Source organism: Ixodes scapularis, unplaced genomic scaffold (assembly GCF_016920785.2).
Source record: "Ixodes scapularis isolate PalLabHiFi unplaced genomic scaffold, ASM1692078v2 PGA_scaffold3__209_contigs__length_174095766, whole genome shotgun sequence".
Taxonomy (NCBI): Eukaryota; Metazoa; Arthropoda; class Arachnida; order Ixodida; family Ixodidae; genus Ixodes; species Ixodes scapularis.
In genome coordinates this window covers 77414682-77423629 of record NW_024609868.1, presented here as the reverse complement: position 1 = coordinate 77423629, position 8948 = coordinate 77414682, and positions in this window count along the sequence as shown.

Genomic DNA, 8948 nt, shown 5'->3' with positions numbered 1-8948 from the left:
CACTTGAGCGGATGCGGATAAAAGCTCATGGAATTTTTTTTATTCTTAGCTTAATGGTTTGTGCGTCCCAGATGTCCAATTAACACAATTAAAATCCGCCACTTCATTAAAAAGCATTGTCCTTTTTTTAACATTCTTGAAGTTTACTGGGCAGATTTACTAATTCTTTAGAACTAGTAAATCTGCCAATTTTGTCTATTAATCTCGCCGCAACTATAAAGTCAAAACATAGAATACTAGTTAAAAATACAATTTATTCCCAACATGAGAGTGCGCCGTCGGTCGATTTGTCAGATAAAGAGGTTTGCTTTTAGCGAGCTAATATGGATAGCGGTGTGTGAACCGTTTCAGCTCCGAATATTGCGTGGTGCCTGAAAGATGAGTAGGTGGTAGCTGCTGTAATCAATGTAGGCTACGCGGTTTTCCTTATTTTTTTTATTTACTATTAAACTTTAGTGACAAGAACAGCTTCGTCCTCTCGAGTTTGTTGTCTTCACTCCGTCTTTGTCATTTGAGCTGTTTTCATTGTGCATAACGTTTATCAACTCGCCCAATTCGCTACCTTACAGAAGACTAGTTCTTATATAGGTCACGAGTAACAACGGTGACAGTGTGCAGCTCTGAAGGTCATGGGTAGTCCGCCGTAGAACGGCACTATCACACAAAGACAACGTGTGGAAAAACCAGCACGAACGTCTGGAAAACGTGCATGTCAGTGAAAAAAAAATCTTTACATCCTACTGACCGTTCTATCCTGTTTTCAAACGTAAAAAAAAGCTTCAAAAAGGATTTCAGGCACCGCGTTGTTGCGCATGCACTTTCAAATTTTCGGCACTTAGTTTTGCTTTTTGGGTTTTAGGCAGACATTATTAAGTTTTCGAACTTTTTCCTCTTTTTCAAGTTCATAAAGTTTGCTGTTGGGCTTTCGTTACCTAGAGAGCGAACCACAGAAAACATTTGCCCGTAATTATTCATTTGGGAACAATATACCTACTAAGCTTCACAAAATATTATAAAAAAAGACATTTTCTTTTTCCACAACAGACGAGTTTTAAATATATTAAATTGATATATGTTATGCATGATTCGACAGCATCCATATAAAAGGAAAAAAAATCGGTCAGCTTTTTCCGCATCTGCTCAACCAAGCAGCACGGATTTTGGCCAAGCAATGGCCAATGTCTGGCGATGGTCTTTTGGCCAGTGGCCAGAGAGTGGCCATTCATTGGCCAGTGCTTGGCCGATGACTGATGGCCAGTGGCCATTGGCCAATGGCCAGATAAAGGCCAGTCACCGTACAGTCTCTGGCCACTGTCTGGCCACTTGGCCAAAGACCATTGCCAACCTTTGGTCAATGATTGGCCAACTCTGTGCTGCTTGGGCGGTCGGTGAGCTTTTATCCGGATCTGCCGGTTTTTCGGTGAGCTTTCCCCCGTTGAGCGTTTCTCCGGTGATGTTTCCTCCGGTGAGCCTTTTCTCCGGTGAAGTTTTTTTCCGGGATTCGTTACTCGTGACCTATATAAGAACTAGTCTTCTGTAAGGTAGCGAATGCAGTGAGTTGGAAAACGTTAAACATGATGAAGACGGGTGTAGCGGGCAGTTTCTCATTGGTTTTCCTATCTCCGTGCGAGGTGGTCAATGAAAAGAACTTGTCACGGGTATTCGCTGCTTTGAATGTTAAAAAAATAAGTGCCCCCTCATGAGTGAAAGACATTTTCTTCGGGTGGAAATGATATTAGAGCTTTCAGGACGCAATTTTGGGGCTCACCTGAAGGAAACACTCCGTGACAATTTATGTAGCCAGGCAAAACAGAAATGTACCTCCGCGCTGTTTTTTCTGAAAAAAAGCAATGTACAAACATTTTACAACATAGATAGGTTTCAACTTTACTGTTCTTATTAATCAATTCCGTTTTGCTGTTGCGATTCCGATTTCTCCTTAATGTCTTTGTTATAACCATTTTGACGAATAGGCAAGCTGGTTTATCCCGTTAAGATTGTCTCCGGATGAAGAAGCAAAAGGTAATTTCCAACCATATACATTACTGCAATGTCAGCATGCTCTGAAAGAAGTGAATTATGCACATGCAAATCAGACGCTATAATGAAGTTATTAAAAGCAGAGAAAAAATAGAGGAGAGCGCCGTAGAGCAAATAAAGATGATTTCGGTCATGTCATATATGGTGCACAAATTCCGATTGTTAGCGCCGGGACGACTAACGTCTTCTGCGTCTCCTACGATAACTTCCATTTTTCAAAGTCCACTTCCTTTTTATGTTTTAGGCTATGCTATGCCGGCGTGATCTCTCTTCCTCCTGCTTTTATGTTGTTGTTTTTTTGGGGTTTTTTTGTTGTTTTTTGTTTCTTTTGATTGTGTTTACTTGACGTTGGGACCACCACGTATTTTGCTTTGCCTTGTCTGCCTTGGTTTTTACTCTTTCCTTCGCTTCGGCGTTTACTACCACCGGTTCGTCTGCTAGGTTATGCTCGGACATTCTGCGGGCCGTCTGCAACTTTGTTGTTGTTGTTTTCTTTCAGAGTCGTCTTCGATAACCTCCTATTTTTGCTTTTGATCGAGTTTATAATCCGAAACCTTCATATGAGCTTTTATTATATTTATTAAATATATTAAAAAGTGTAAGCTCGTTATACATCTCGATTCGAGTTTTATTTGTGGAGGCGGGCACATCTGCTAAGGGTTATCGTTTGTTGATCAACCGGCCGCATTCGGGCATACACCAGCGCACTTGCAGATGGCAGGCATGCCATGTGTTGCCTACCAGTGCAAAAACAAGTTTCCTGCGATGTGGTAAAAAATCCTCCTTCCTTTTTGAATCCTTAAACCCCTGCCCGTTTCGATCTGGATGATCATCGTACCGGCGTGTGGTCGTGTACCACTACTGCGTGGTGCACGTTAAAGACCCCAGGCTAGGCGTTGTACTGCACAGGCTAAATTTCTCATCTACAGCTGGGAGACTCGTTGCTCGATAAGGCAGACCAAGTTCTAGACTGTGCAAACATACACACAACCCCCCCCCCCCTCCTTCCTTTTCCCGAAGACCGAACAAACGTGCGTAAGTTACTGCAGCATTCGTAATAAACTGGAAGAGCTATCCAAGTCTGACTTCAAAATCACCACGGACGCCTCTGACGGAGATCGCGGGAGACTTCACCGACGACAATACCAGATGCACAAATCAACACCCAGTGTTACGTAGCCGGGTGGGCAGTCAGATCTGTCATCGTGCTTGCCAGGTACAACTGCAATCAGAAACATGGAATACCTCGAAAAACCTTTCGTTGAAAAACAAGAAATATTTGCATTCGAAAATGACACCAGCTCGTCACATAGCCGGTAACATCAGCCGTGCCTTCGACACACATTTCACGGATATATTGCACCAGACAAGAGTTCAGCTGAAGGCGGACTTGAGGCCGCTGATCGACACTCGAAACAAAGGCGCGGTGTGCAAAGATTGCCTGGACACGTACGTTAACAAGTACTGGAATGCACTTTTGAACTGCTTCGTCTGGCGACCAAACGAAAAAAATCTCAAAGTCACTGCGAAAAGAATTGCGAAAGCAAAAAAGGTCACACCATTCTTGCACGTACCAGCTTGCAGCGTGAGACTACGACTCTTATTTTACGGGCAGTGTGAGCTGGACTACGCTTCTCCTTTCCTTTTTTTTTCAGTTTTTACCAACGCCACAAAAGCAAATAAAGAAACGTGTAACAAGCAGCTTAAAAAACAAAGTGAAGCTCTTTTCTTTTTCGATTAGTTTCGTCGTGTTGCTTCCGCTTTGTCTGTTCAGGACGCAACACTGATGGCGACAACCAACTGCGACTCAAACGTCGTCGTTGAAGGAGTTTCTTTGATGGGAGAATTGAATCTTTGTAAAGTCTGCTAACTTCTTTGCTTTATTCGCCGTTGTTCGCGACTGTGCCCCATTTCTTTTTATTTTTCTCTGGGGTGGCGACGCCATTTTTACTGCAAGGTACGGAAAGTGTTTGGACGGTCATTTTTATTGTTACTTTTTGTTTTGTATTAATGCTGCAGCGGCTGGTGCGCTTGCTCTGGTAATAGTAATATGTTGTTTGCGCACGTTTTTGATGATCACTATATTCAGGTAAGAAATTGTGACAGCTCAGTTTGTAACGGATCAACAGTAACCTCTTACGACGTAGTTCGAGTGGCTAAACGCCTCTTTTCCGCTTCACAGAAACATGCTTCAAACGCGTGTGGTTCCCTGAGTGGCTTTTGAGATCGCTAAATAAACTGCTCCAGCTTTGTTTATGCATGCGCGCGTTGTTATTTGTTTGTCGTTGCAATTGCAATCAGTGGATTCCGCTTTGCAAGTGGACTAACCGTAATGAATTGTTTCTGCTGTTCGGGAGATGAAACGGGGCTCCCAAAGCTCAAGGACGTCGCGGAGCTTATACTTTCCCATTGGGTCGTCTGCTTCCGTAGACTCCGAGTCCGCTGGAGGCGCCACTGTCGCGTTCGCAACCGCTTCCATGAATTTTCGCATGAGTTTCCAGTATTGGGGGGGGGGGGGGGGGAAGGGGGGGCGAAGCTATTTCGTATTTGGTATCCCTGTCGCAAAAGCCCCGCGTCGTTAGCCCCATGTTTCAAACTCCGCGTTATATTACCCCGCCTCGTATTCCCCGCGTGCCAAAAGCCCCGTCCTCACTCTACCCGTCCCACTCTCTTCACGCTTCAGCCATCACTGTTCCATATCTTAACCTAATCTGTTCAGGGTCTAGAAAGGAACAACCAAAATACATTGCATGTAAAAACATTCGTGGTAATGTCATTACTTCATACGCCGCGAGCGTTCGGTTCGCCATCTTAGTTGCACACCGCAGAAGTTGTAGTTCGAAGAAACCAGACCATCACTGGAGACACTTGCAAGCTATGAACTTGAACCGCCAAAAAAAAAAACTAAAAATGACGTAAAACTGGCAAATTGCATAAATCTGCATCACCAGCAATGCACTCCGCTGTCATGAGGGGAGCTCAGACGCAGAATCAGATTTGATTTACCTAAATAAATACAAGTAATCTTTTTTCTTTTTTTTTTTTCAGGACGACGCAGGAGGAATGGTACTGGTGTTCGGTGCTGTAACAAGTATGGCCCCATGAGCTGTTGGTTAATAGTTTTGACAGTACCCACTGCGTCGGATCTGTGAATCCGCGCGTGGTTCAGAGTCGACAAATGCTTTCGTTCATGCCTACTGATAAAACGCGTCACTCGATATGTTTTGCCATTCGACTGATATTTTCTGCTTGATTTCACTTCTAACGTCGCAAGACGTAAATGTGTTTCGCGCACGTCTGAACACCGGGAAGCTTTATCCAATTATTCTTTACTTGAGCCCCGGGCACGGCATGATTACGTTACACAAGGTCGCGCGCACATTTACTGTCTCTTAGTTAGAAGCGGAAGGCTGCGCCGTCAGATTCAGGATCCGGCCACTTGACACGGGGGATTCGCGTCAGAGGCTTCTCAAACATGGGGCTTTTAAAGCGGGCGAAAAGGACGGGAAGTTTGCAGCGGGCATTTTAAACGGGGTGTTTTGACATCGGGTGTTTTCGTGCACCTGATAAAAACCGCTCAAACGACGAAGATGGAGTGAAGACAGTAAACACGACAGGACGAAGTTGTTCTTGCAGCTAAACTTTTATAAAAAAAAACACAAAAAAACAGCGTAGCCGACATTGATTACATCAGCAAACACCTACTCATAAATCAGACACCACACACTCTTCAAAGCTGAAACGGTTCACACACCGCTATTCATATTAGCTTGCAAAAAACAAACCTTTTTATATGACAAAGCTACCGACGGAGCACTGTCAAGCTGTCAATAAATTGTGATCTTTTTTACGGGTGCCCCATGTCCTGGTTTTACATTTGTGGCGTCAATATTAGACAAAATGGGTGATTACTAATTTGTGAGGAATTAGTAAATTTGCCCAAAAAACTTTGAGAATATTACAAAAAAGATGTCTTTTTAAAGAAGTGACTAATCCTAATTGTATTAATATGCCACGTGTGACGCACAATCCACTTAGCTAATAAAAATATTAAAAAAAATCAGTGAGCTGCTTTCCGCATCCGCTCAAGGGACAGTGGGTTCAACTCCGCATCTGCCGGTTTTTGCGGTGAGCTTTTCTCCGCCGCCCTCCAAAAACAATTCTCGTGGCCTTCCCTTTCACTACGAAGGTTATGACAAACTGCTATTCGATTTGAAGCGGTATTCGCACATCCGAATATTTTCTTCAAGGTATCCCCGACAAGCTGAAGACGCAGTTTTCCGTCTGACACAGAGCTTGCAGAAGGCACGGTGACTCTATATTCTGTAGAATGAGGACCTCCAAGCCTAAAGAATAGTGGCGAGTCATTGCTGCCGCAGAATGTTTCTCAACAATCACTGGAATGCGGCTTCACTGTGGCGTGACTTATGGAGAATCACCAAAGTTATGCGGAGGGCAAGTTCGTCTGCTTCTAGCGCAGGGGGTAACGGTGACGTCAGAACGCCGAGCCCCGATTGGCTGATCGCAACCCCCTATCTGAGCGTCGTCTGGTCCTTTGCAACGTCGTCTGCTCGTAACGTCGTCTGCGTCTGTCTTACCTTTCCTGCGACTTTCGGAAGCGCAGAGACCAGATTCACGAAACGATCTTACGCCAAAAATGTGCGTAAGACACAACTTAAGAACAAATTCGTATTCACGAAACGAAATTTTCGTAAGTTTTGCGCGGGTTACGACGAAATCCTACGACAGCTCCGAAGCTGTCTTACGCACTTCTTACGATCAAATCAGCATGGCCGACAGCGTCGCGGTCGCGACGACCCACGGACGTTTATTTTTCTACGTGCGCTTCTCACGCGTCCCGACTTCAAGCAGCAAGAAAAAAGTAAAAGTACTTGCAGACCATGTCGAACAAGAACGCTGGATCCACAAACACCCGAGGAAAGCTCCAACTGCCACGATTCCACCGAACGCGACCAAGCGAGGTAGGCAGTTAGGCCTAGCAGGCACTCCGCGACTCGGCGACCATCTGCCCACGACTGGCTGGTGTGCTGAATGGAATATGCCCGCGCGACCCTTGTGAACCATTCCCGTATTATACTTTGATCGCTGACCTCAATTTTAGATTAAGAGGTCAATTTCTTCCTCTTATTTCCTTGTTTCCCGAGGCAACCGTGACTCTCGCCGGTGAAAAAGAGGTGAATCTCCGACAGACGCAGGAAAGGTAAAGCAGCCATCGCTTTGACTAGCAGACGTAAAGCAGACGACGTTCACTGAGCCAACCCGCCGACGCCGTTAAAGAATGAGGGGTCTCGCCGCACACGAAAGGAGGGAAAAAGTATTTGGGAGGGAACTTGCGGACACTAACACGCTCACCTTCTCGGTGCTTAGAAAACAAACCTCGGCGCCTCGGTACACCTCGCCAGTGAGTCCTTTGACTTCCCGCCTTGAAGCGCGTCTGCTAGTTGTTAGACAAAAAAAAACGTACCGCTCAAGTTATTTCGTCTGCCCTCACTGAAAGGCGAAGTCGAGCTCGCTTGTAAAGACCTGCACTTCCGAACGTCGCAGGAAAGGTAAGACAGACGCAGATGATGTTGCCAGCAGACGACGTTGCAAAGGAGCAGACGACGCTGAGATAGGGGGTCGCGATCGACCAATCAGGGCTCGGCGTTCTAACGTCACCGCTACTTTCTTTCTCATGCGCAGAAGACGAAAATGAGCAAACTTGCGAGGCGTATAGCTTTGGAATGAAGCCTCGAGATGGCGTTTCAAACGCCAATATTAACCATTTTGTTCTTAGCCCGAGACTGAGGCAGGAAAAGAGGAAAGTTTCAGAGAAGAAGAAAAATGAACAGTCGAGGACATGTCTCTAAGACGTGTCCTCGACTGTTCATTTTTCTTCTACTTTGAAACTTTAATCTTTTCTTGCCTCAGTCTCGGGCTAAGAACAAAATGGTTAACATCCACCAGCTCGCCTGCGCAATCACTACATTGCCAATATTAACACTTTCCCAGACTGCACCATGCTATCTCGTGACCATAGGCCTCCTGCGTTGCCCAGGAGGCGCTGCGAAAAATGACTTGTTAGGCCTTGTTTTGGGTAGTACAAACTTGAGCGACTGAAACTGCCACACATATAGAAGCCTGCCTGCTCTGGCGCGGAAAACGATAACGAAAAAAAAATAATAAAAAAAAACGAAAAACGCTAACGCCGTCGAAGCACAGGCCAAAGCTAGGACCATAAGAGCGCGAACCAAAAAACGCCGTATCACGCGTGTTAAAGTAACATAAATGGGAAGAAAAAACAAAAACGTCGGGACGCCAGATGTTCTAACGTCACCACTGTGAGATACGAGACGCGTACCCTAGCGGTGGTGGCATGAATCCGGAACTTTCGATTGTCTTGCGGCGTTGAATGTAGCCGATGTCGGACGTCCAAATGTGTTTTTCTGTACTTCTGCGCTACACAGAAGGAAGAAAATTACGGCGAAGGCGCCACGATAGTGGGAGTCCCAACCAGGTGAGCTTGTACTACTCAAAACGAGGACGCCACAGTTTGTTCAAAGCTTCAGCGCAGGAAGCCCATAATCTATTTATTTTGGTGGGATAACTAGAAAATGACGTTGAACGTAAAAAGGTGCGTACGTTTTGCGGAGAAACCGCTTGCACTGCTATGCTCTTATACGTTGTTCATTGGGTGTGCAGCATTCTTCACAATGCCTCGCAAGAAGGAGCGGACATTAGAGAAGATAGCTGAGCAAAAGCGGCGACGTGTTGGTTGGACCGTGCTCGATGTGCCAAAGAAACACCCGAGGATCAAGAGCGGCGTTTGGCTAGGGATGAAAAGACAAGGCGCCTCGTTCCGGTATCACGGAAGACCGTGTGAAAAAACGAGAAGCTGAGAAAACATA